The sequence below is a fragment of the Vicugna pacos genome, chromosome 6 (assembly GCF_048564905.1).
Source record: "Vicugna pacos chromosome 6, VicPac4, whole genome shotgun sequence".
NCBI classification, from domain to species: Eukaryota; Metazoa; Chordata; class Mammalia; order Artiodactyla; family Camelidae; genus Vicugna; species Vicugna pacos.
In genome coordinates, this window is record NC_132992.1 from 59,318,453 (window position 1) to 59,345,309 (window position 26,857).

General features: G+C 40.1%; 1 long non-coding RNA gene across 3 annotated transcripts in view; it reads left to right on the forward strand.

The window, feature by feature from the left end:
• LOC140696944 (uncharacterized) overlaps positions 1-26,857 on the forward strand; it is a 252,242-nt gene that overhangs the window by 159,768 nt on the left and 65,617 nt on the right. Inside the window, exon 6 of one of the 3 annotated variants that reach the window (XR_012073653.1) lies at positions 25,387-25,746. The exons of the other annotated variants lie outside the window; for them this stretch is intronic. This is a non-coding gene — a long non-coding RNA (uncharacterized lncRNA). Of the gene's footprint in view, positions 1-25,386; positions 25,747-26,857 lie in introns of those variants that run through there. 3 annotated transcript variants of the gene reach the window in all.

Genomic DNA, 26,857 nt, shown 5'->3' on the forward strand with positions numbered 1-26,857 from the left:
GAAATATAAACAGGAAAGGTGGCTCCAGGATTTCTTTCCCATTACTCATGTTAAATAGCTGTCTGTGTTGTTTTAGCCACTGTGCAAACCCATCAAGGTTTCACACAAAGGCAAGCTGATTTTCTCTTAGAAGGATGAGTTATAAATGACACCTTTATATATTCAACTGTGAGTTTCCTATCTTTCGGCTGGCATATTATGTCATTTCAATTTCAAAAAAATCTTCTCTAGAGAAGCTGTAATAAAATCATCTCTGAGTAGAAGGAATATGATTAGGGAATGGAGGATCTTAAACCTCATTTAATTGTGGGAGTTTGGAGAAGCTCACGTGTGTGTGTGTGTGTGCACGTGTGCGTGTGAGATTTACTGTCTACTACTGTCTTTTAATACATGATCTGAACTGGAATGTTAAGGCTAATAATAGTGTTTGGCCTTCTTGAGTGAGCACCTTTGGTGACACTTTCAAATGCTCAGTACATGTGTATGAAAAACACTGTTGCTGTTTGCATGCTTCTCCTATTGTAAGTTACCTTAACAGAGTTTTCTTTGATAGGAATATGGAAATAGACATGTTATGATTCTGAAGCTGCCATCTTCTGTGCTCTAATGTGTTGTTGACAGCGATTTCTTCAGGAAATTACACTTAAATTGTCCTTCATAATTACCTTGGAGTCCACACTGCACAGCAACATTATAACAAGATGCTTTTGATCCTTTGATAATTAAATGCTCCATTGAATGGTAAGAAAGGCATATCTGCCTTGTAGTAAATTCCCCTCCAAAGAGAAGGAGGTTAATGACACCTCCAGATAGTGATAGGTGTTGTTGCTATAAGATAATGAGCTAAATTCCACAGGCTGGTTCTGGTGTCTTTATACCATGAGTCAGCAAAGCACATCATCGTTCAGGTTTTGCTTTTAGAAAGAATGCAAAAGAATACATTGACCTTTCTCTTGTTGATGTGATGTATTACACTGATTGATTTGTGTAGTTGAACCAGCCTTGTGTCCCTGGGATGAACCCCACTTGATCATGGATGTATAATCTTTTTTATGTGCTGTTGGATTCTATTTGCTAGTATTTTGGTAACGATTTTTGCATCTATGTTCATCAGTGATATTGGCCTGTAATTCTCTTTTTTGGTAGTGTTTTTGCCTGGTTTTGGTATCGGGGTGATGGTGGCTTCATAGAATGAGTTTGGGAGTATTCCCTCCTTTTCAGTCTTCTGGAAGAGTTTGAGAAGGACTGGTATGAGTTCTTCTTTGTATGTTTGGTAGAATTCCCCGGTGAAGCTGTCCGGTCCTGGACTTTTATTTGTAGGGAGGTTTTTTTATTGCTAATTCAATTTCATTTCCAGTGATTGGTTTGTTCAAGTGGTCAGTTTCTTCTTGATTCAGTTTTGGTGGACTGTATGTTTCCAGAAACTTGTCCATCTCCTCTAGGTCATCCAGTTTGCTTCCATATAGTTTTTCATAATATTCTCGTATGATATTCTGTATTTCTATGTTATTTGTTGTAATTTCTCCATTTTCCTTTCTTATTTTGCTTATTTGTGTGATAATTCTGAGCACAACTGTCTTAAATAGTTTTATTTGTGGCTATTAACTCCATTGACTGTATAGATTTTGCTATGAAAACAGTACTCTATAAATTCCTAAATTCAAGCCTCCACCTGTAAAACAGACACTTATCTGATTGCTGTGACCAGACAACTGTTAGGCCTTTTCAGAATCTGCGGCCTCTCAGAGGTCCTTAGGAGGAGGATGTGATGGTTAGTTTCATGTATAGTTCCCAGTATTTAATCAAACATGAATCCAGCCCTCACAATCCTAGGGACCAATTTCTTAAAATAAATCTCTTCTATGTACATAAATAGCCTGTTGGTTCTGTTTCTCTGGGGAGCCCTGACTGATACAGGTGGTAAAGGAAAGGTAGAGACAGGTGACTTGCAAATTGCCAGAGTTTATTGGGCCCTTGAAATAAGGGTAACAAGCAAGCATCATGGACTTAGCCAAACCTTGCTCCCAGGAGTAAGTTTTCAAGACAATTTATAGAGGAAAGTGCCCTCCTCACTTCAACATGGTAGCAAGCCCCTCCCAATTCAAACCACCTCTTCACACACCTTGTCCATCCTATTATAAGCAAGGAACATTGTGCTCTCGAATACAGTCTTTGCCAGCAGCTTGGAGGTGCTAGTGTACCGTGTTCTCATCCATGGCAGGTGTATGAACCGGTGGCCATTCAGTACGGAGAAGTGGCAAAAGTTGGGAGCTTCCAACTTCTTGATAGCAAAGGCCCCACTTAGCATCACGGTGCTCTCTCCGATAGCTTTCTTGTCTCTGATCTCTGCACAACTAAATGTCTTAAGAGACTTGCCTGCACTTGTGGTTTTCATGTCTATAGTTGCTGCTCACTCTGTTACCCACTGCAATATGGTCCTAGCCCTCACTACTTTGTAGACAGCCCTTCCTGCTGTTAAATCCAAATGTACCTAGTCTTTATTTTACTTAATGTCTTAATTTGATCATTCTCCTACTGTTGGCCACACTCTTCTAACAATCTCCTCCTTTGTCTTTGGCAATAAATTCTCTGGTGGTTTTCATCCTTTTCATCTAGGTGCATTGGTTCAGCAATCTTCAACCAAATTATCTACTGCAGATTGAACAGTGTCTCCTAAAAGATATGTTGAATTCCTAAGTGCTGTGTGACTCTGTTTGGAATTGGGTCTTAGCAGATGTAATCAAGCTAAGATGAGGTCATTAGGATGAGTCCTAAGCCAATATGACTGGTGTCCTTAGAAGAAAAGCAAACACCATGTGAAGCTAAAGACACACAGGGAGAAGAAAGCCGTGTGACCATGGAGGCAGATATTGGAGTGAGTCATGTCCAAGTCAAGGAAGGCCAAGGACCACCAGGAAACACCAGAAACTAAAAGAGGCAAGAAAAGATCCTCTCTTAGAGATCTCAGAGGGAGCACAGCCCTGCCCACACCTTGATCTCAGACTTCTAGCCTCCAGAATTGTGTGACAATTTAAAAAAATTGCTTTAAGCCACCTGATTTGTGATATTGTTACAGCAGCCTTAGGAAACAAACAGGTAGTCCTCTAGGATGAGCTGAAAATCAAAGCACTTTTAGTATGTTTTCTATAGGGTCCTTCCTCAGGCTAATAACATCTAGGCGCCTATGTGAGCAACTCTCTTAGTGGAAACGGGGTAGGCGTGCTTAGGACAAGCTGACCCACGCACAGACCGTGGCTGTAAATCACACTGACTCGTGTTGAGGAGCTGTGACGTACAGCTGCTCAGGCCTCCAGTAGTGGGCCTTCCCGCCACATCTGTCTCCAGGGTTCTGTCCGTGGATTTGCCCTGAACAGGGCACATCAATCTGCCTCTTGTTTGCTTATGGTTCCTGGGGATTTGACAATGATGAAAGGCCAGTATGTTCTCAGGAAAGAGTCTCGCGGATACATTCTACTGTTCAGGCTTTCTAGCTCAGTCACTTTCTGCAGCTGAGTTTCAATTCATAATACATTACGTGAGAAGCATGTCCTTGGGCCACTCTGTCCCCAGTGGAATTGTCTGATGAAGTGGGCTCTGTTAACCACTCAGGAGGCTTCATATGCTTTGATTACTGTTCATGAGGTTTCCATTTCTTCAAGGAGCTTAAGGAGGTTTTTCTGGGGGGCAAAAATCATAAATTTCCATTTTTTAGTAGCTCCGCTGATAGGAGCACAAATTGTACGGCCTTCCACGGCCCATGAAACAATGGTCCTCATTTATTTCCCTGGTGAGGTAGCAATTCAGATGTCTTCTAGCCCATCACATCTGAGAAATACTGAGAAAAGCGTAATTAAATATAAATATTAATTATCTTTTTAAATGTACATACTTTAAAACACGTAATTTCTGAGGTTTGCAAAGTATGTGATGCTAGGTGTGCCTTGAGTAGAAATCAGTCTTGACAGCCAAAAAATGATTTAGCCTGAAAAAAAAGCCTGCATTCATTTACTTTTATTTGAACATAATTATAGATGAAAAGATGGTCTTTTTTAGAAAATTCTAACTTATTAAAATGTTTTTGTTTTCTCTTTACATTCTTCCTTGATTTATATATTTATTTTTGGCCCTCTCATGTAAAAAGTACTTTTATAACTAAATGGTTCTGACTGAGTTCACAGTTGACAGCCAAGTGTTTTAATAACCTTCCCCCTTCGTTTGATGACAAATGCATCACTGAGTGCTCAGCTGCCTGTCAGATCACTAACAGTGGCATTTATTTCTCTGAGGAGACCAGGAATATAAAAATATGCAATCAGAAACATTCTAGATGAAATAGCAAGCTTAGCTGAAGGAGCGTGAGGAATACTAACAGAACCCGCACAGTCAGCCGAGCCTGCTGTGCACTGTGCGTCTCAGGCTGAGAATAATGACCTTGTTCAAGACTTAAGCAGAGAGGGTCGGTGCAGTTGGTGACAAATAGATGCCTCTGATTACACTCCAGCCACCTCCCCTCTCCCGGGACCTCCATATCCTAGCTCAACACAGGAAAGCTGCCTCCTCAATTCAGGTCACATAACAGCTCACTTCTGGGGATGGGGCCCAGTGTTGAGGAACGGTGGGGGAAAAACCTGCAAAATTCACAACTATCTGGCTTAAACTGTCTGACTCTGTCCAACAGATTCCCAAAATTAATTTTAAAAATCAAACAAAACACTTATTCCCTCCTTTCCCTGGCTGCTCAGAGCCTTTAAAAATTAAAAATACAGAATCTCTTAAGACACATCTTCCTTCTATAAAAAGCACAAAGAACTAAATGATTTCCTTACAGCAAAAGAAGAGAGAGGAGTGAGTGAGGTTGGGAAAAACTCCCCAGAGACCCTTTTGCCTCATGTGGGTGTCATGCAGAAGCACAAAAACTTTGTTATTGATGGTGGTCTCACTTGACTTTCATGCAACAGAGCTCAGAAGTTGCTACTATTTGTGTGCCCATTTTATAGATGAGGAAACTGACACTGTCTGCCCAGTGTCAAACAGCTATGGAGGGCAGAACTAGGATTTGCACACAGGCTGGTGTGACTCAGGGTCCGAGTCTTACTTGCTGTATTTCATCACCATTCTAGTCTTTCAAATAGCTTTTACTATTAGAATAATGTTACTATTTTCTCTTGGAAATCCAATTCAGGATAAATATACCAAAATTTCTAATGATGTCAGCATGACAGATCCACTGTCTTATGGCCAGTAAAACTAGTAAAAATGATCACAAGTTTATTTCAATTTAAGAATTAAGTTATGATAGAGTTATTTTAGAAGATTATACTTTAAACACATTTCCTAGGATATCATCTTGCTGCTGGTTAGCCTATAGAAGAATGTGAAAGACCTCACCGCCCCTGAGACAAGAAGAAATTGTTGGATAAACAAACAAATCATACTTTCTTTAAAAGTTGTGATAGGTGGCATCCAAAATGGCCCCCAGCAATCTCTGCCGCAGAGTTAATGTTCATTCCCTTGTGTGGTCCCCTTCAACTTTTTACTGGGGTTATTCTCTGGATCCAAAAGGATACGATAGAAGCAATGGTGTGTTACTTTCAAGAATGGGTTATTAAAAACTATGTGACTTCTAATTTGGTTGCTGTCTTGCAAGTTTGTTGTGTCTTGGGTCATTCACTCTAGGGGACACCAGAGGCCGCGTTGTGAGAAGCCCAGTGAAGAGGCCCACAGGGCCGGGATGAGACCTTTTGCCAACAGCCAGCAAGGAACTGAGGCCTACCAACAGCCACAGCCCTGGTCAAGCTCTCAAATTACTGATGAACACAGCCTCTGCTGATAGCTTGGCTATAATCTCATAGTGGATCTTAAGCCAGAACCACCCAGCTAAACCACTGTCAAATTCCTGACCCCTAGAAACTGTGTGCAATAATAAATGTTTTCTTAAGCTGCTAAATTTGGGGGGTAATTTGTTATGCAGCAATAGATGATTAATACAGCAAGGGCCATGGACACAAGTAATCTGAAGAAACTAAAATCCAGAGGCCAAGCCCTCCTAGGAAAGCAAGAGAAGGAAGGAACTAACTGCAACTCAGACAATGTGATTGTATCACTTCATTAAAAGAGTACACAATATTTTTATTTGAGATGAGAACAAATCACAACCAATTTATTTATTCTACAAATAAATAATGCTCTTTTCCCTTCTAATAGGAAAATTCTACATTCTTTGAAATGTCTATTAATCAAGGAGCCAGAAAATAAGTTTAATTTTGACACTGCTACAGTATCAGGTTTCACAATATTTTTGTATATTTCAGAGGATAATGATGCTAATAATACTGACCTTCCTCTTCAGAGTGATGTGAAAAATTAATTATTATTGGCAAGATACCCCAGAGTAATAGAATACTCTGAGAATGTTAAATAATAGCAATCAACAGTACTACAAGTTCACAAAGTTGATAGACCATGCCTTCAGAAACCATGAAGTTCAGCACAACGTGTGTCTCTTTTTGTCCTTCACATCCTGGGCCATGGCTTGGTGGTGAATCAAAGGATGACTTCAAAGAACCATGCGTATTCTGCCATGCTTCTCTTTTGAGTTCAGACTGTTCCTGAGAAAGGCTGGTTTGAAAATATTCTCAAATGGTGTGCTCCTCCACCTTCACAGCAATGTGTATTAATTGCATAGCTGTAGCCTGCTGATTGTACAGAAATAAATCACTATTATCGTCACTGACTCAGTGATAGCCTGTTGACCAGAGCCTGGTCTCTGATGAAGATGGCTTGGCTGTGCCTGCTTGGTCTCTGCTCCTTTGTCACTTTCCCATCTGTGTTTGAGCCCCAGGCCACCTGTGAGGCTCCCCTCCCACCCCCTGTGATTTGAGTAGGGCGGGCTGAAGAAGGATGAGAACAACTGCTCCAAGTATCTCTTCCACCTGCCAGAGTAGCATTAGTGCTGTAGCTTTCGAGTAAGGTTACCCTTTGGGGCTGAGGATTTGTTTCTTTGGAAGGCTACCTTCACGTGGTAATAACTTCACAGAAATCTAGTCCTTGAGAAACTGGGGCACACACAGACACAAAAATCTGATTATGTAAGGAACACATGCTTAGAAAATATGGACTATGAAAATTATACAAAAGGAAATACTTTCCTTCCTTCCTTCATTACAGATACTTACTGCTAACATGTTTACCACATTTCCTTTTAATATTTTTTTTGCATATTTTGAAGTTTTGTACCCAATTTTAAAAAATAACATTATATTACAAGGGCTTTCTCATGTCATTGACTATTCTTTGAAAACTGATTTTTAATGGGTGCATGATATTTTATTATATTGAGTTATCATGATTTAAGCAATTCCTTATTTGGGGGCATTCATGCTATTTTTACTTTTTTTTCTGTAAAAATAATACTGTATATATACATTTTATCTGCCTTTTTGAATATTTCTTTAGGGTAAATTTGCAGCAGTTGAATTACTGGGTCAAAGATAAAACCTTTTTTGGGAGATGGGAAATCTTAATACATATTAATAAAATATTCTCCAGAAATGTACATTTTCATCAGCATATCTCTTACTGCTTGACATTGAATATTATCTGATGACATTGAATGTTATTATTTAAAACTGTTTACATTTTGGATAGGTGTAATAGTACCATTGGGTTAGTTTTAATTCTCTTGATCAATAGTAAGGTTAAACTTTTTAATGTGTTTATTGGTAATTTATCTTCTTATATAATTATTGGTTGACTTTCTTGCTGGGTTTTCATGTGACAGAGCCCAACAGTCTGGTGGAACAATTCTTAGGGGTCAAGAAAAAATAATCTGGGAATAGAAGGAGGTGAGTTTCTTTAACTGCACTTAATTTTTCTCAAATCTGGATATTTGCACATAGTTTGCACCTCAGGGCTCTCACACAAGGCTGATGGGGCTTTGTGGATGGTTCCCCTAATGCCTGAGATATATCAGTAATCACTTAATGAATGAAGGAATGCTCAGGAGGGGATCCCAGGATCTCCAAAGTAGCAGTCTATGACAACAGCTAGTGTGTGTGACTGCTTACTGTACTTACTGAATTCTTTAGATAAATTATCTTATTTTCCCCAAAACTCAAAGAGGTAGGTATATTATTATTCTTAATTGATAGATGAAGAATTGAGGCTCAGAAATGTTAAATAATTTGCCCAAATATGAGAGTTAACAAGAGGTGGAGCCGGAATTCAAACCTAGTTCATTCTGCCTTAAATCCAAACTTAATCGCGTGGTAAGGCAGCAGTGAGCTGAGCCAGAAGTAAATGCAGGCCGTGTCCTGCATTTTGTCACACTGTCCCCTTGGTCAGAAGCTTGCTTTGCCAGGTGGAAGGGCAGAGGATATTCAGAGGGTCTCAAGAATGATGACTGTCAGTTTTGCGAAATGATAGCTTGAACAGGACTGGGATAATGCGGACCATGAAGGGAACTGCTTCACTCGTTTAGATGTTCTGCAGAATAACTAACGGTCTTGGGACTTCAAAGCATTCTTTCTTGTCTTTTCGGGACTCTTGGGACTCTTCCAGCTTCCATGACTGTGCACACAGGGTTGTACGTTTTGGGGGTTTAGGGCAGCCAGGTTGGGGCAACCTCATGAAGCATGTTGGAATGAGGGAGAGAATAATTCCCCTGGAGTCATGTACAAGAACTTCCACAGAAGCAATAGTCTCTTTGATTATTTTTTTCCAGAGCTTGTGAAAGGAATCCTATGTTAGAGTTAAGCATGTGGTTGAACTGCTATTGAAAATATGTGAAGCCACAGAAAATAGCTTGGGTTAGATATGTAGGAACACTGTCTGGCTTCTAAGCGCTTTGTAACAGCTAGTTTATCATTATAGGGCGTGGAGAGTGTCTGTGTTTAGGGAACATTAAAAATATCTTTGTGTGGCAAATGAAGGGCAGTATGTTAAAAAGGAAAAGCGATGTGAACCAGGGACGTAAGGAGGAGATTATTCTTGCTCTAAGCAATATACTGAAAGCAGCAAAGAGTAAACCTTTTTTGTGAATACACTTGGAATACCTTAGGTGTGTCATTTGTGTCTGTTGAATTCTTCTACAGAAGCTACTTTTTCATCACCTAAAATGCATTAGCTTTGCTTGAGGTATGGACGTGACACAGACTGACTGCTACGTATTGAGTTTTTCAGTCTCCTAATCTTCCACCCTATAAAAGCAACACTCTAAATTTGTTAAGGGATCATTGACTTGCCACCCTAATGAGCTTGGGAAAAGACTAGTTTTCAGTGCAAATATTTCATTTAATTAAGTATATTTTCCAGGTTCTGTCTATTTTTTATGACTATGCTTAATGCGTCCCTTCTTAGATTCACCCTAAGAAGCTTAAACTGTGCCTGTTCAATGGTTTTATGCACACTGTACTGCACTCTGTCCAGAGGGACCCTTAATACGTGCTTTGGGCAACTATTTAATTGGCCTCTCCTGACTGGCCACTTTCACAGCCTCACCATTTTCCAGTTTTAGTTTTTTCTTGCCCACCTCAGTGTTTACCGTCTTTGTGTATGACAGAGAGGCCTGTCTGATGAGCAAAGGCAAAGTTCCTCGGAGAGATTCCTTGGGAGTTGTTTTAATAAATAGCTTACAGTTATTGAGTACTGGCTATATTCTAGGCACTAGACTAACACTTTATGTGGATGGTCTCATTAATGCACACAATTCCCCCATGAGGTCGGTATTAATATTCACAATTTAGAGATAAGAACACTGATGGTCAGAGAAGAAGCAGTGTTGCCCGTGTTTGCTTTTTATGTCTTATTGGTCAGCAAAATGCTCACACTGGGTCCAGATTTGAACCTCTTTGCTTTCACTCCAGAGCTGTGCTCCTCTCTAGGGGTGGGATGGGGTGGGGAGCCTGACTGGGTTTATTTCTCTGAGGCAATACGAGATGGAAATCTCAGGAATGGTGTTCAGAAGATTGTGCTGAAGAGGTTTCCAGAGGTCTAAACCAATATTCTACTCTCGAAGACTATTCTTGACATAGGGTGCAGTGATGTGAGTGAGTGAATCTGAGAGTCAGGGGAGACCAACACACCCTCACATAGGCCCTCAATGGACTGGGTGACATCCACCCACATTGGGGAGAGCCATCTGCTTTACTCAGCTCACCAATTCAGATGCTCATCTCTCCAGAAACACCCTCACAGACACAACCAGAAATATTTAACCAGATATCTGGGCATCTGGCAGCCTAGGTAACTTAACACATAAAATTAACCATCACAAGTCCACCCCTTGTCAGCTGGGCAGCCATACACATCTCTGTAAACCATACTTAATCTCCATATAAGGAGAATCACAAGGTCATAATGCCATCTAACATGATGGCGCTCTCCTGCAAACAACTGAAAATGCTCTAATCCCTCGCCCAGAAGAGGAGGTAAAGTCCTCCAGTGATGTTTACTCTTTTCTTGCTGTAAAATTAACAGTACTTAAATACTATGATATAACATTGGTACATCTTATGTTGTATAAGGGAATACAAGAGGGAAGAAACAAATACAAACATGTGCCTACATGTATATGCACATATGAGTCCAGAATGAGTATTCTGGGCACCCAAAGCTCTGGGTGCAGAAAGCACCTGACACTAGCATGCCACTGGCTGTTAACATTTGGAGTGATTTTGGAGTGACTGATTATTGCTTTTGGACAAACATCAGGGGCATAAAATTATATTCTCGTATTTCCACATTCACTGGCTAGAATGCCATTTTTTTTTTTTTTGGTTGTAGCTTTTTGCGTGGAGTAATGACATGAGGTGAATTTCTGGATCATTAAGACAATGGAGTCAGCCCTTTGATAGAGTTTCACATGTACTCAGCCTCCATCTCACAAAGACGTGCTTTTAATTCCTCCCCAGGTTGTTCTCTTGGTCTCCTCTCCCTGAGGCTGTTGAGGCCAAACAGAATCTCCAGGAAAGCTGACAACATTTTAGCTTTTTTTTAACACATCTTCCAGAGTTTCCCTCTCACTCTCTGAGGTGTCTGTTGATAATCTTGGCCATATTTATGTCATATGATTGTTTCTCTGAGTCACATATTTGCCTCATGCCAGTGGTTCCAAAGCCAAGTGGTTGTTTCTTTTCCTTGAAAGAAAATTTAGGTGAAATATTTTAACTTAAGTTAAACATATATATTTGCTTTCCTGCTATGCAGTCTTTGTATTTACCTCTCATTTTCTTTAATAGTTTATCCAATTTTCCTCCCCAGTAGCCACTTGCACCATTTTGGCTATTTTTTTTACAGTTAACACAAATACAATGAGGATGATATTTAATCAAAATTGTATTGAATCAATTTGCTCTGGAGCTTAAAGCTGATGGAGGCAGGGGAGCAGAGAAGTCTAGTGAAAATGCAGATTTTACAGGTAGAATTCTTGAATTTTATCCTAGTGCTAAGATTGCCTCATCCTGTATGTGGCAGACAGACATTTCACCATTCTACGCCTTAGTTTCCCAAACTGCAAAATAAAACCTTTCTTATCTCTTAGGGATGCTCAGAGGATAATGGGATAGCATATTTGAAGAACTGTGAGCACTTAGCATGAAAGACATCATAATCTTTTTCCTGTTCTCTTGTGTTATGAAGGGGACTAGCATAAGGAATAATTTAGGACCTCAGTGCTATAAAAATAATTGCATACACTTATTCAACCTGCCTCTTACTGTTCCTCATATATGTCTATTCTATTAATGTCTGTCCTGGAGCGGGTAGATAGGGTGGAAACACTCCTAGACTGGTTGGCATGGAAACTAACCCCAGAGCATGCTGGGAGCATGCAGGCAATCTTGGCCCCAGCTGTGTGGCAGGTGTGACAACACCCCTCCCCCTGAAAAATCACTGTGGAGCTAAGGCATGCCTAATTTGACTAGAACTAGAATAATAGAAACATAATTGAGTTGTAAATATGCTATTATCCTTTCTCTTTAAAAAAAAAAAAGCACTAAAATACCTTATGGCAAGATAGACTTTAAGTCAGGCTTTCTTGGCACATCACAATCTGCCTTATGAAATTATTCATTTGAAGAAAGACAAACCAAGGTCTGCTATGTGCTGTGATAGGTGCTTTTAGGGATGTCTGCTCATCCTATACCAGTACACTTTTTCTGGAAACTTCCTCTCCCCCAGAGTGCTGAGTTGCAGGCCCCCATCTTTGTAGGAGCCACCCTGATTGGATTATAACTGAACACTCGATTCAGATAAACAATCAGATTCCCTCTCCCTGGAACTGGGAATTGGAAATGATGATTTTTAAAAAATTACTTAAGAGATGTTTATTGAGCAGTTTCTGAGGTACGAAATTCTAGCATAGGAGAGAAATGGGGTGCAACAAACATGAATTTGCTATTGAATAGTTGTGAAAAAATAGGTAGCAGGAGGCAATACCTCTAGGACTGAACTCCAGCCCTGCCTCCCGCGTGGACCCGTTGTGTGGTCCGGGCAAGCTCTAGTGCTTCCCTCAATTTTCATTTCTTACTTTAAATTAGTTTGTTTTTAATTTTGTTTTTTACTGAAGTGTAGTTGATTTATAATGTTAGTTTCAGGTGAGTTTTTTTTTTTTTTGGTAGTCTTTTTCCCCCCAGTTTTGTTGAGATATAACATTGTGCAAATTTTAAGGCATACAAGTGTTGATTTGGTACACTTATATATTGCAAAATGATTACCACCATAGCATTAGCTAACACCTCTATCCCATAACACAATTACCATTTCTTTTTTGTGGTGAGAATGTTTAAGACCTACTCTTTAAGCAGTGTTCCAGTATACAATACAATATTATTCGCTATAATCACCATGCTCTACATTAGGCCCCCCAGACTTGTTAATCTCACAACTGGAAGTTTGCACCCTTTGACTAATGCCTCCCCATGGAAATGATGATTTTAATTTGACCTAGACTATTTGCCTAAACTATGCCATTCCAGGAAGTATGCCAAAGATAAGTTAGGTGGGTTTTATTGTTAATTATATGCCAGTTTATCCCCCTCACTAATTTGTGAACTTGTTGGTAGCAGAAAATTTTAGTTTTGTTCATCTGAATTCACCTGAAGCCACCAGATTGTGATCTACTAATGAAGAGCTGTGAGAGCTATGAACCATCTTTGGGGTTTGATCCTTCCTCCTGGAAAATTGGAGGCTCCAAATTACACAGAAAACTCTCAAGAGTTGGGAAGAAATGGAGTTTAAATGAGGATGGTAATTATATTACTCAGGATCCTGGCAGGAAACAGTTGGCACACTTATTGCTTAATTTGAGAATTTAATAAAGGGACTATTTACAAAGGGCGTAGTTTAGGGAAACCACAGGGATAGTGTGCTACCCTGCAGGTAGTGGGTTGTCGTTACCACTCCCATGCCCGAGTAGGGAAGGGCAGGATGTGGTTCTGGGAACCAGGAGAAGAAGAGAATGCTAGAGACTTAGGAGGGACAGGAAAAGTACAAGAGCTCTGTGGAGATCGGACCACCTTGGGCAGCAACACAGATCGGGCTTTTCTACCTGACCACATGCTCTGAAGTCCTCCTTCCCATTCATCTCCTTCTGTTGTTTCTCATCGGCCAAACCCAACTGCAAGAGGACCGGGTGATGTCAATCATGCAGTTCAGTCCTGGGTGACGGAGCAGAGTGGGGAAGGGTGCTGGGTGGTCTTGGGAGCAAACGGGGCATCTGCAGTTCAGTGACACCCCTGCTTCCCACCCACTCTAATTAAGGCTCACATCTCCTCCTACGTAGACGTTTACTGTACAGTAACCTCTTACCAGGCCTAAACTTGTTACTCTCCAATTGTCTCTGTGCTAATCTGGGCCTGATTTTCCACCACCCTCACACTTGTACCCTGAACCCCAACACTGAACTTCTTGTAGTTTTTCTTCCTGCTTCTTTATATGTACAGACACCATGTGCTCTGCCCAGAATGCTTTTTATAGCCCATGACCACCTGTAAAACTGCTGTTCAGTTTTTACGAATTTAACATTCACTTTCTCTGCAGCTTTCTGCCCCATCGCAGTAGGGTTAGGTATCTTCTGCCTTCTTCCAGTCATACATGTCACAGAAGACTGTTAAAACACTGTTTCATGTCTCTCCCTCTGCTGTGGGTCCTTGAGGGTTCCTGCTTCTGTTGCACTCCATTTGGTATCCTTAGCACTTGCCATAGGGCCTGGCACAGACTTGATGCTCAGCAAATGCTTGATAAATGAACAGTCTTCCTGCTTTCAGTTATGCCCGTCATCTTCCGTGTTTCCACACACCCTCCAGAGTAATCGTTCAAAACACAAGCTCATTGTGATCCTCCCATTCCTAGACCTCTCCCGTGGCTTCCCACAAGTGCAGAATGATATGCGAGCTCTCCCAGCGTGTCTACATTTCAGTGTCATCTATCACTGCTCCCTGGCTCCGTTCCCAAATCCCCATCCCCATCCCTGTTCCAAGCCCTGTGGAACCACATAGAGCTCCCTCGCAAGCCGTACTTTCCCATATTTTGTCACATTTGCATCTGTTCCTCCTTCTGCGTGGAATGCTTCCTCTAGTTTCACTTTATAAGAACTCTTGCCTCCCTAGCCCTACCCCCACCCCACTCTTTTCCACCAGTATAGTTGGCAAAGTCTTGTATTTTTAAGACTTACTTTACATGACTTTTCCTCTGTGAAAATTTCCTTAAAAGCTCTTGTAATGCATCAAAGTTAGCTGCTTTTTACCTCTGAGATGCCTGACACATGGTGTCAAAATGATTTATGTACTTATGTGTCATATGGTCTTTCTTATTTCCAGAATCTAACACAAAACCTGACACGTAACCGCATGACTAGTAATTGCATCTTGAAGGAATATATGAACAAATGAATAAACCAATCAAACCTGACTCCTGGTCCCTTGGACCATGCAGAGAATAACTGTCCCCTTCCTTGGTGGTGGTTTCCATACAGCATGTGATGTCCTGCTTGTCTGTGGCACACAGTGGTAGACCAGGTCATGTGGAATTTGGCCAGGGGGATGTAAGTAGAAGAGTATGAAGCTCGAGAGCAGTGTCCTTAATGGGGAAGGGAATGCCCCTCTGCGTTCCTTTCTCCTTTCTGCTGGCTCTGTTGTGAACATGTGGGCTGCAGCGCACACAGCCATCCGGAGCATGAGTTGGGAGTCACATTCTGAGCATGTGGAGGGGAGCCTGGGTTTCTGATGACTGTGGAGCTGCCCTGGATTATCTCTGAAGACTTTTACATGAGAGAGAAATAAAATTTTCTGGTGTTCAAGCCATGTTGTTACTTTGGGGTTCCTGCCATTTCAACCAAGCCCAACCCTAATCATTTCTACTGGCAGAATCTGAATCAAATGTCATGAAAAACATTGGCAAATCGTGTCTTACTTTTCTGTACCTGCTGTTCTTGCTTCAGTTTTCTGTTGTGACTTTTTAAATCAGTTTGCTGAGAGGCATGTTAAAGGGCCTAAATTTAGTTAAGCAAGGGCATCACTCTTTCTTTGTAAACAGACTTCTGTCTTATTCAATTTCAGAATTTCATTTTACTCTGACAGCTGACTTTTAGTTGACAGCCTATACCTCAGCATCACAGAAAAACTCAGGGGCGGATCTGTGCTGCCAAAGAGTTTTATTTTGCTTCTAGTGAAGGATGCTGCCACCACTGTCAGGAGACGACTTTACGTTTGCCTGTTTATCTCAGTGATATTTGCCACTTCTTTAAATCAGTGCCCACGGCTCCATCTCAGCACCCCTTCATCTGACTCTTAAGACCGACGCATCCTATGCATTGTAGCTTCTTGTTTCTGCTTTTCAGATGTATGTATGTATGTATGTATGTATGTATGTATTTATTTTTGGTCTTGGTTCACTTCTTAACAGGCAGAGGATGGGCAACAGTTCAGGAAAAGAGAATCATTATCTATCTCATCTGGCAAAGTTCAGCTTACTGTGTGAATTGAGATTTTTGTATTAGAAAAAAAGCTGAGGAGATTTTTGATTAAATGGATTTTTCAGGGAGTTTTCCATGAGGAATCAGCAGCCTATGGTTATGTTCTGCACCTTTTAAAAGATGGAGTTGTAAAACCCATGTGTATGTAATCTCTTCTCAAGTTTCCATGGCAACAGTGGCAGCAATTCAGTGAGTAGCTTTTCCATTCTTCCTTCATGACCTTCAGGCAATAAAATTGTTTCAGAGAAGAAAAAAAAAAGCCTATTCTTCCTTTAAAATAGAATATATTCATTTAGATTCATTTTAATGAGACAATTATGAGACTAGAAATATTCCCAAGATGTGAGTCCAATAAATAGGTGGTTCTGCTACTATCCAACTATGTGACCTGAGGCAAGTCACTGATTCTCTGTAAGCCTTGATTTCCTCATCTACAAAATATGAACAAAAATATACCTACACCACCGGGTTGTGGAAGAGCTCAATAAAAAGATGCACACAAACTGTTTAGCACAAACCATGGTTTATGGTTAACTATTGGTCATTATTCTGCATGAACATTTAGCCAGCTGGGGTATAATATGTTGGCATGTAATATGATGAACACAACCAACACAGTCCTTTTAATATCAGCAGGATTTGTAGAGATGTCTCTTTCATCATCCTAATATCCCCAATCTGTATTTTCTCTCTTTTTTCTTCCAAGTGGTTTAACTATGTCTTTATATTTAAAGTGCATTATTTGTAAACAGCAATTTTTTTAATCCAATTAGATAAGCTCTATCTTTAAATGGAGTTTTCATCTATTTACAACTAATATAATTATTGATATAGTTGGGTATAAATCTATTTGTTTTTTGTTTGTCTGCTCTATTCTTTATTTCTTCTTTCTTGCCTTATTTTGGATTAGTAAAATATTATTCAGTATTGCATTATATCTCCTCTATTAGATTTCTGACTGGAACTTCTGTATTCTAAGTTTTTTAGTGGTTGCTCTAGCCATTACAATATTCACTCCTATTCCACTTACCTTTTCTTACATCTTTGTACTCTTAATGAATGTTTAACTTCTACATGTTACCTTGTTATTATTTTACTTTACACAATTATCTTTTAAAGAATTTAATTAAAAATAGACTTTATACCTAAAACATATTTCATAGACAGAAAACCCTTAGCCTTGTTATATTTCTGTAAGCAATAGAGGAAATATAACTTGTGACTTTTAATTTCTATCATGTGTTTTTTAAAAACGTCCAGAGAATTTTGCTGGGATGGTTGCTGAAGCTCCAAAGCAGTATTTTGCCCAATAAGATTTATCACACAACTTTTTAAAAATGAAAATATCAGGCTGTGACTTAAGAAAGTCAAGGCTATTTTTTATTTAATGCAAAATAATGCCAATTGAATTTAGAGTTATGAAGTGATCTGGCTTGAGAAAGTCTGTATAAAACCCATATTATTTTAGAATTACCTTTTGAAAAAGTATTCATTCTGAAATTGTTTGAAAAATTGTGAAAATCTTTTTTAACTATTTGAAGAGCCATTATTAGGAAGGAAAAAAACATTGCTATTTTCACTAGCATTCAGTTTTTTAACAATTCTTTACTGCCCTTTAATTACAGTATCAACTTTAAACATCAAAAGGGAGAGGAGGAAAGAAGCCATCTGGAGTTTGTTTCTGTTAGAGACAAAATTTCTAGTTGTATTTTTGCTAAATCTTTATTGTTCATTCAATGGTTGTTTTCCTGTTTATCAGATAATCATATTATAATATTGCATATAACCTTTTCTTTGCAGAGGAATTTATAGTTTGAAAAATACTTTCCTATCCATTATCTTGTTTGATCCTCATACCATTCATTCATTCATTCATTCAACAGATTTTTGTTGAGTATCCATACTGTGTTGGGTACCAAAGACAATGGTGAAAGAGATGATTTTACATTTTATTTGTTTGCTGCTGTTGCCCAAATTTATATCTCCAGCCTCTATATCATTCCTTGCAATTATGAGTTGGTATATCTAACTTTTTCAGCATTTCCATGTGGATCACTAATAGGTATCTCAAAATTAACTAATACGTCTAAAACCAAACTCCTCATCCCTGCCTCCCTCCTTCTCATGTTTACCTTCTCCTCCTGGAAGCTCCCCGTCTCTGTTCCAGTTGTTCAGGTCAAAGCCTGGGAGGCATTATTGATTCCTCTCTCTTCTCTTCCATGCCCACCCACATTTAATCTGTGAGGAAATCCTGTGGCCTCTACCTTAAAATATATATTTGGAACTGAAGCCCCTCTCAGTACCACCATTGGTACCATCTATTTAAAGCACCTTTATTTCTTATCTGGATCGTTGCTGTAATCTCCACAGGTCACATTGCTTCTCATTAAGCCCTTCTTCAATCTGTTCTCAACACGGCTGCCACAGTGAGCCTCAGAAGACCAAAGTCACTCCTTCATCCAAAGTCAGCCCCCTTTTCCATCTCACTTAGAATAAAATCAAAAGTCCATGTTCTTCCATGAGCTGGGTTCCCTTTCCATCTCTCCCCCCTGTGCTCCTCACTTCCTGCTCCAGAAACACAGCCCTTGCTGTTCTTCGAACCAAGCAGGGTTTTTGCCCTGCGACCTCCCATCTTCTGGAATACTCCAGATATCTGCAGATCTTGCTCATTTACTTTCTCCAGGTCTCTTAAAATGCGATCTACTCAGAAAGGCCTTCCCTGATGACTCTGTATAAATTGTGCCCTCCAATGATCCATTTTACACCTTTTCCCCTGCTTTATTCTTCTTCAAAGCCCCTAATACCACTGGACACATTTTAAGTTCTTTGCTTATTTGTTCAAGGCTAGACTTCTCTATCAGAAAATAGGCTCTTTATCTCCTTACTTTACTGATGCACCCCAGCCCAGTGAACAGTGTCTGGCACCAAGAAGGCACTAAACAGTACTTGTTGAATGAATCAGCAAAGACAAAAGGTCCTTACTTTCAGAGTCCTTATACTCCAACTTGGGGAGACAGGCAACAAACAAAAAAAAGTGGAGTTTGGGGGAGAAATCGGTACTGGGTGATATGACAGAAAGTGGCTATGTGGTTGGAGGGAGGTACTTTAGATAGGTTATCTCTCTGAAGAGGTGACATTTAAACCAGGAACTGAATAACAGTAAGAAACCAGCCTTAAAGCAGAATCGTTATTTTTCACTCTATAACAGGAAACTGAGGCTAAGAGAGACTGTGCCTTTTTGTGTCTGTTGAATAGTAGAAGTGAGTTTATAATCCCAAACTCTGACCACAATTTGTTGTCCCTCCTGTTACACTTCAAAGCCTTTCACAAGTAAAATGGCTAACATGCAACACACACACACACACACACACACACACACACACACACACACACACACACACACAAACAACAACACAACACAATAAACATGCAGCCCATCTCTCTGTTAACTTTAGGGCAAGAATCACCACCCAGGCTAGGCAGATTGGCAGATGGCCACATGGAGACAATTGGAAAACATTTTTTTGTTTTGTTTTGATTTATATTCAACCATTGCATTTAAGTCTAGTGAGCATGCAGCTCAGCTTAAAGAAAGGAAAGGAAAGGAAGGAAGAGAAAGGAAAGAAGGAAAGAAGGAAGGAAGGAAAGGAAAGGAAAGGAAAGGAAGGAAAAAGAAAAAGAAAGGAAGGAAAGAAGGGAGGGACGGAGGGAGGAAGGAAGGAAAGTCCCTGATTGTTCTCACTCAGACAGCCACTTCTCAAAAGTTATTTCTCTCAATTCCACAAACTGGTCCCGGGGAGTAACTCCCTCTGGCTGTACAGTACTGAGCTTGTCTTCATGTTTCTGGAATGCTCCAGGATTTCTTTTTTAAATGGTGAAGTCATGCTGGTTGTTTTCAAGTCCTCAGAGCTCTCTCAGGCTTTTCTTGAGCACAAAGACAGAGCAAGGCTGAATTCTTCTGGTCTCTTGCCTGCTTCCTGTAGCAGATGGTAATCCTGCATCTGAGACACTGAGGCTCCCTTTTGCTTTGCTAATAGCCCATGAGCCTTTGGGAAAGCTTGATTGATAACATCTTTGGAAAAAAGTAAAAGAAAAACCTACTGAGATGACTGTTCTGGTAATGGCTTGAGGCCTAGCTTGGAGTATACCCAAAAACATGCAACTTTGAAGAGCAGAAGTAAAAATTGAAACATTTGCTGACCCCAGTGCTTAGTAATTCACCACCTCACTATTGGGTGTTTTCTTTCTCTAGCTTTCATTTTTATATACATGACTTAACTAATTTCTAGGCTTGTTTCCAATGATGTGATGTAGAAAGAGAGTTGGGAGGGACTAAGGCAAAGTGCACAATTCCTAGAGGAGAAATAAACTTCAGAATGAACACAGAGAAATTAACATTCTTTCTTTTTTATTCTGTATTGTTGTTGTTGTTTAAAAAGTAAGAAGGATTAACTATTGGTTGATGCTAATAAGACTAGTTTTAGGTGTTACTAAAGAAGAAATTAGTAAGGGCTCTCCCTGTTGAAATTGACATGATGAAATTGACATGTTGAGAGTCAGAGGAACAGGAAGTGATTAAGGAGAAAGGCCAGCTGAGAATGACCCCATTCACAAAAGAAAGAAGAGGAGTGGTGGGGTACACATGCAGCACCTCAAGCTCTGTGATGCTGGTGGGAAAGGAAAACACAACAGGGGAGCTGAATTCACACAGATTTGGGATGTAGAAGTGTGTGTGTGTATAAGTGTGAGTGTGTGTGAGCACTGATGGGGAAAAAACACTATGCAACTGTAGGGCTAGTGTATAAACTTGAATTGGCTTTTCTGATGGGAGTGGGAGGCTGCAGGTGGGCCTTTTGGCATACTGGAAATAATGGCAGTATGCATGCTTGATGGAAATAATTTAGTAAAAGCACATGATTGCTACATGCAAGTAGAACTTGGAATAAAACATGATTGCTGTTTTCATGTTTGCATATGTAGGATTATATTATAATTAAATGGAATAGTAGCAAGAGGTATGTATAAATTCTCTGCCTGGCTTGTGTGAAGGTTAGAAATAAGTATCAGTGGACCTGAAGCAGAGGGGGAAGCCCTGTCTATGGGCTATTTGTTCCAGGGAATTCTGGTACCTTACTAGGAAGCTGAGAGTACTGGAGAGTTGGCCATTCAGTTAACAAAACTGCCAGGATCCTGGCTTTGAATCATCAAACGACTAAGCTTTTATAGTTTAGGGGGAAGCATGAACTCCTGTGACTAGGTTGCGATAATTTTTAGAAGGCTATTATCCTGTCAATACTAGACTGTGTCTCAACTAAAGCAATTTTCCCTGTGAAAGCTCTGATCCTATTGGCATATATCCTTGATCAAGGAAACACTCTTCACTTCCATCCCTCCCAACTAATAATATTCTGAAACTAATCTTTCCTTTTCTGACTATCTTTCTTTCTTTTACTTGAAGCTAAGGAATAATTGGTTGACTGTTCCTCATTAAATGTTAACTATTTGTTATTAACCTAAGTAACTTGGGTTTCAGGGTATGAGAATAAGAATTTGACATCCACAATAGGTAGACTTATAGTTACCATTCAATGCATAATGTTATTACTAAACCAGATAAGTGATCAAGGAGGAAGAACATGATTTGGGGAACAGTCATGTGGAGGTAGAGGTACCAATGGAATGTCCAAATTGCAGTGTCCAGGAGATGGTTGTTTGTACATCTCTAGCGCTCAAGACATGGGAATGGATTAGGGATAGACATTTAGGAGTCACCAGCACACACGAGTGTTAAAACCAAGCCATAGGAGTGAATGAAATAACCTAGGATGAATGGAGAGAGCGAGAAGCTGGTCAAGGATGGGTCATGGGGGAGCACCAATTTTAAGGATGTGTGGAGGCAGATGATCTCAAAAAGAGAAAGAGAAGAAGAAACCAGAGATACAGTAGGAAAAGCAGGAGAGACTGGTATTAGGAAAGCAAAGGGAGAAGTTTCAAGAAGTAAGGAGAAATGACAGTACTGTTACTGACCAGGGTTCTTGGACTCCTTGGTCAATAGAAATTGAGGCCAGACGAGAAATTCAGGCAAGGCTTTACTGGGACTTGTGCTGCAGCACAGCAGAGCACAAGTAACTGGTTCCCTTTTTTGCTCCCTGAGGAGGATGAGCTGGTCCCTTAAATGGAGTGAGGGTAAGGGTGGGTCCAGTGATGGGGTTGGAGGGGTAGCTTAGGTGGTCTGCCCACTCCCTTAGTGGGGCTGTGTGCAGGGAAGATGTACGGTACCCTTCTTTTGCTGCTGACGCCTCAGAAGTGGCAGTTGGGTTTTTGGTATTTTTGTATCTTGTTGTCCATAACTTGCCCCAACTGCACATGCATGCAGTTATTTTTAGTTCCTTATAGTTTCTCTGTTTTCTGTTGCTTGAGGAGATGTTTCTCCAGGTATAAGTGCTGCAGCAAAGGGCCCCAGGTCCCTGATCCCAGCCTATTTCAGTACTGCAATGAAATCAATACAGTAAGAATGAAAAGAAAAGACTGAAATTCAAATGGATGAGATTTCAGTGTGATAAATGGGATCAAAGTGACAGATCCAATAGGTATGCAGTTAATCTCTTAAAATGACTCAAGCCAGTATGATTCTTCCCAACAAAATGAAGTTGGGCCAGTCTACACATTAACTTTTAGCCCAGCATCACCTGTGACTGTCTGTCTTGCTAGCTCCTGGTTTTTGGCTACTGAGTGTAGCTCTTGCTGTTTTTCTATTTGGATGCTTGGTCATGGATCTCAGCTTCTTCTGGGAATACCTTCCAGCTGTCTGGTAAGGACCTCTCTGGATCATCCTGCTTTCCACTTCTTGGACAGGGGTAAAATGTGGTTGGACAACGTGTTAGTGGGGCTGGGTGAGCCAGTCAAGACTGACTAATGGTGTGGCAGGAGCAGGTATCCAAGACAGTGCAGTCTCATAGCTCTCACTTCCTGAAATGCAGGACACACGTGAAACACAAAGGGACAAATGCACCAAAGGTGCCATATCGTGTGTTGCAGGCTTTGTCAGGGAGGTTCACCAATATCCTGGGGGGGATTGGAGTGGAGGAGTGGATTCCAAGGAGCAGATTCAAAAACAGCAGATGGAACATGGCTATAAAATAACGTGTTTTACCTCAGAATTTATACATCTGCGCCAACGTTATTCCCAGCTCTAGGCGTCTCCTCTCCTTGTAAGGAGGATGTTTGTTCCAGGGATGCCCTTATGACTTTGAATGCCCTTGAGGCTCTTCATCCCCTTCAAAGATCTCCTTCATCTCCTTCTGTATTAGTTTCTGTTTCTGCAAAATAAATTACCACAAACTTAGTGGCGTAAAAGCAACACCCATTTATGAGCTCAGTGTTTTGTAGGTCAGAAATCCTTGTGGGCTTGGCTGGGTTCTTATCTGGAGGCTGTGGGGGAAGAATTTGCTCCTGAGCTCATCAGGCTTTTGTAGAGTCCAGTTTATTGCTTGCTGCCAGCTGGGGGCCATTCTCATATTCTAGAGGTTGCACCCTTTCCTCATCATGTGGCCCCTCCATCTTCCACTGAGAGATGGTGTGTTCAGTTATTCTTGTTCTGGGAACCTCTCAGACTTCCTCTTCTGCCACCAGCTGGAGAAAACTCTCTGCTTTTAAAGGCGTCATGTAATTAGACCTAGTCCACCCAAGTAATCTCTATTTTAAGGTCAGATGATTAGCAACCTTAATTACATCTGCAAAATCCCTTTTGCCATGCAATGTGACATAGTCACAGAAGTGACGTCCCATCATATTCACAGGGGAGGGAATTTGCAAAGATGAGGGTCTTATTCTTAGAATTCTGCCTACCACACTTTCACAGCCTTCGTTCTTTTAAATACCAGCAGTACTGCCAAAGTTTCGAGAGTGGATTTGCTCTTTTGGACACAACCAGAAGTCATGTAGTGAATAAGAGGGTGTATCAATTTGTTTTATTTTAAGAAATGGATTTGAGTAAAAACCAATGGGAGTGTTTTGCTTGCATGGCCCATAAAGATCTGAAAGTAATTTCAACATGGAAGTTTTCTTATTTCACATTTGATTACGCTACTGAAAAGGGAACACTCTTTATGGGAACTGATGTGTTGAAAAAAAGAAAAAGAAACATTTGAATGGAAGTACAGTGCATAAGTATCTGAAGCCCCAAATTTCCTTCCTCAGTTTTAGACAGACTGGTCTCCTAGGTCCAACATTCATTCACTAGCAATGGAATTTTGTCTTAATTTCCCTTTCCCTCCCACCTGCAAGGGACACTGGGCCAGAGGGGTAAAATTCCTGTCTAGCTCAGCAGTTCTAAGGAGGAGCAAAGCCTCCTGGGCACTATTTGGAGAGAGAGAGGCGGGCTTTTGCACTTCAGTGGAGTTTGGACAGACCGTGCAACTATTGCCGGCGGGTGGTCTAAATAATCTGCAGACAGTTAAATTCCCTGGGGTCTTGGGCCCTGGAATATGCCTAACATTTCAAAATCAGCTTGATTCTGGAAGGTTTTCTGGAGGCACACAATTCAGACTCAAAAATGATTTCATTCAAATAAGGAGAAGCAGCTGAAGCCGAGGTCCCAGGGGGAACTGTTTTCCCTCAGACTTCCTTTATTTGACTTTCTTCAGCCAAAAGAAGTATTTAAATAAATAAATAAATAACGCAGCCTACATGTTTTAACTAGCATATAAGAAACCATCTTCCTGAGGCTCTGCCCTGCCTGCTCTCAAGCTTTGTAATGTCTCTAGTGAGAGGGAGGGAGGGCAGAGGAGGAGAAAGAAGGGTGGCTTCCACTGACCAAACCTAAGGGATAAAGAAATAAAGACCAAATTAGGGAAAGAAACAGTGGACTTCAGGCTCAGTGCTACATAAACATGTCAAATTCTATGGTAAAATGGAAGAAACAGGACATATCTGTCAGGGATGAAAATCACTGTAAAGAATGAGGTGATACAACCCCATATTAATAGCAGAATGTCTTAAATTTGCCAAGTTAGGACTTCTAAGTTGTGTGTTAGGTAGCAAAAAAGAAAGAATGATGCCTGACTAAGAAGATGAATGCTCCTTCAGGAGACTAGCTGGGTATAATAATGGGAATACTCTTTAAAAATTTATATATATGTATATGTATATATACACACACACATACATATTTATTTTTCAGATTGTTCATTATTTACATCTGATTGAGCAAGACTCCCCCTCCACTATCATGCAGCTTATGTAAACTGGCACTTTCTATTTTCATTTCATCAATGTGCTGGCCCTAAAATATTTTGTCCAAAACTTCATGGAATTTAGTTGAATATTAATTAAATTAAATATTTAATAAAAATTAATTAAGTATTAAACTTACTAAACTCTTTCTCTTGCCATCTCTTTCTCTTTTTCTGACCCAGGATAAAAATTTCCCAATTTAAGACATCATCTTCTCAGTAACAGCTTCAAGCAACTCAGTGGGTGGAAACTTTGATCTTGGGTGTCTTTGAAACATGAGAGTGAGAACTTCATTTACCAACTATTGAAAAATTACTTTCAAAATCCTTTATGACCTGAAGATTTAGCTATCAACAAGAAGTGGAGAGAAAATATCTTAGCATAATAAAAAGATTGGGAATATGGACTTCCAAGTCAGAGAGATCCACGTATAGGCTCTGCTTCTTAATATCTACCCTAGGGTAATTAACCATTCTGAGCCTGTTTCCTCACCTATAAACTGGATAAAATAATAATAAATATGATAATACATGAAACTAGAACACAGTAAGCACTCAAATATTAGCTATTAATATTATTTCCCTCACTCTGAGGACTTCAAGCACAATTATTTTAAAGTTGGGTTTTTAAAACTTGGTGATTTACCAAAAAAAAAAAAAAAAAGAATCCCATAAGAACTGGATCATTAGACTCAGGTAGATGAAGCCTCTTCTCTAGGAACCCCATTAACCTCAACCCTGAACTTGAACCTTTGCCTCTAGGGTCTAGAAAGAATTTCACCCTCTATTGCTCTTCTAAATATATCCCTCACCCACTTCCTTTTCTTTCTACTAAACCACCCACCAGTTCGTCAACATAACATTGACAGCCTTCTCTGTTTGTCTTGGCTGATTGATTTTCCTGGGTACCATTAGAGCATTAGCCTTCACCTGTCCTAGTTGGGTTATTTGGTTTGTAATGGCCTGGAATGCTCTTCCACTTACCCTTTTGGAAGAGGTTAAGTTAGAACCCAGGCCTTGCCCATAAATGATCCTGTTAGTTACAATGTCTTGCCTTTATATACAACCCTAGCAAATAGGAAATGACAAAAAGGCACTGAATGCCTTTTTCTATGGAAGCAAAAATTCATTACCTCAGTCCAGGAAGCTAAAAGAGAAAGGACAACATTTTGTATATATTTTTTACAGGTATAACATGTGTAAGTTATTATGTGGAATACTAGAAAAGCAGAGTAGAGTTTTTTTTGGTGGCATGTTTGTTTTTATATTAGAGTATTCGTAGATATCCTAGAACAGAAGTTGGCAAACTATGATCCATGGACCAAAATGGCCCTCTGCCTGTTTTATTTTAAAGAAAAGAAAAAAGAAAAAGAGAAAAAAAAAAGATATTGACCACAGTCAGGCTGCTTTGTTTACATACCATATAGGACTCCTTTCATGCTACAGCAGCTAAGTTGAGTAAATGAAACAGAGACCTTGTGGCCCACAAAGTCTAAGATATTTGTTCTCTGGCCCTTTACAGAAGAAGTGTACCAAACCTTGTGTACTTAAAATAGGAAGATGCTTCCACAGATCCTCTGTTGGTTTGCCTGATACATTTTGCGTATCTGGTACCAGAATAGCAGCCATAGTACAATGTCCTGGGGCAACCTGT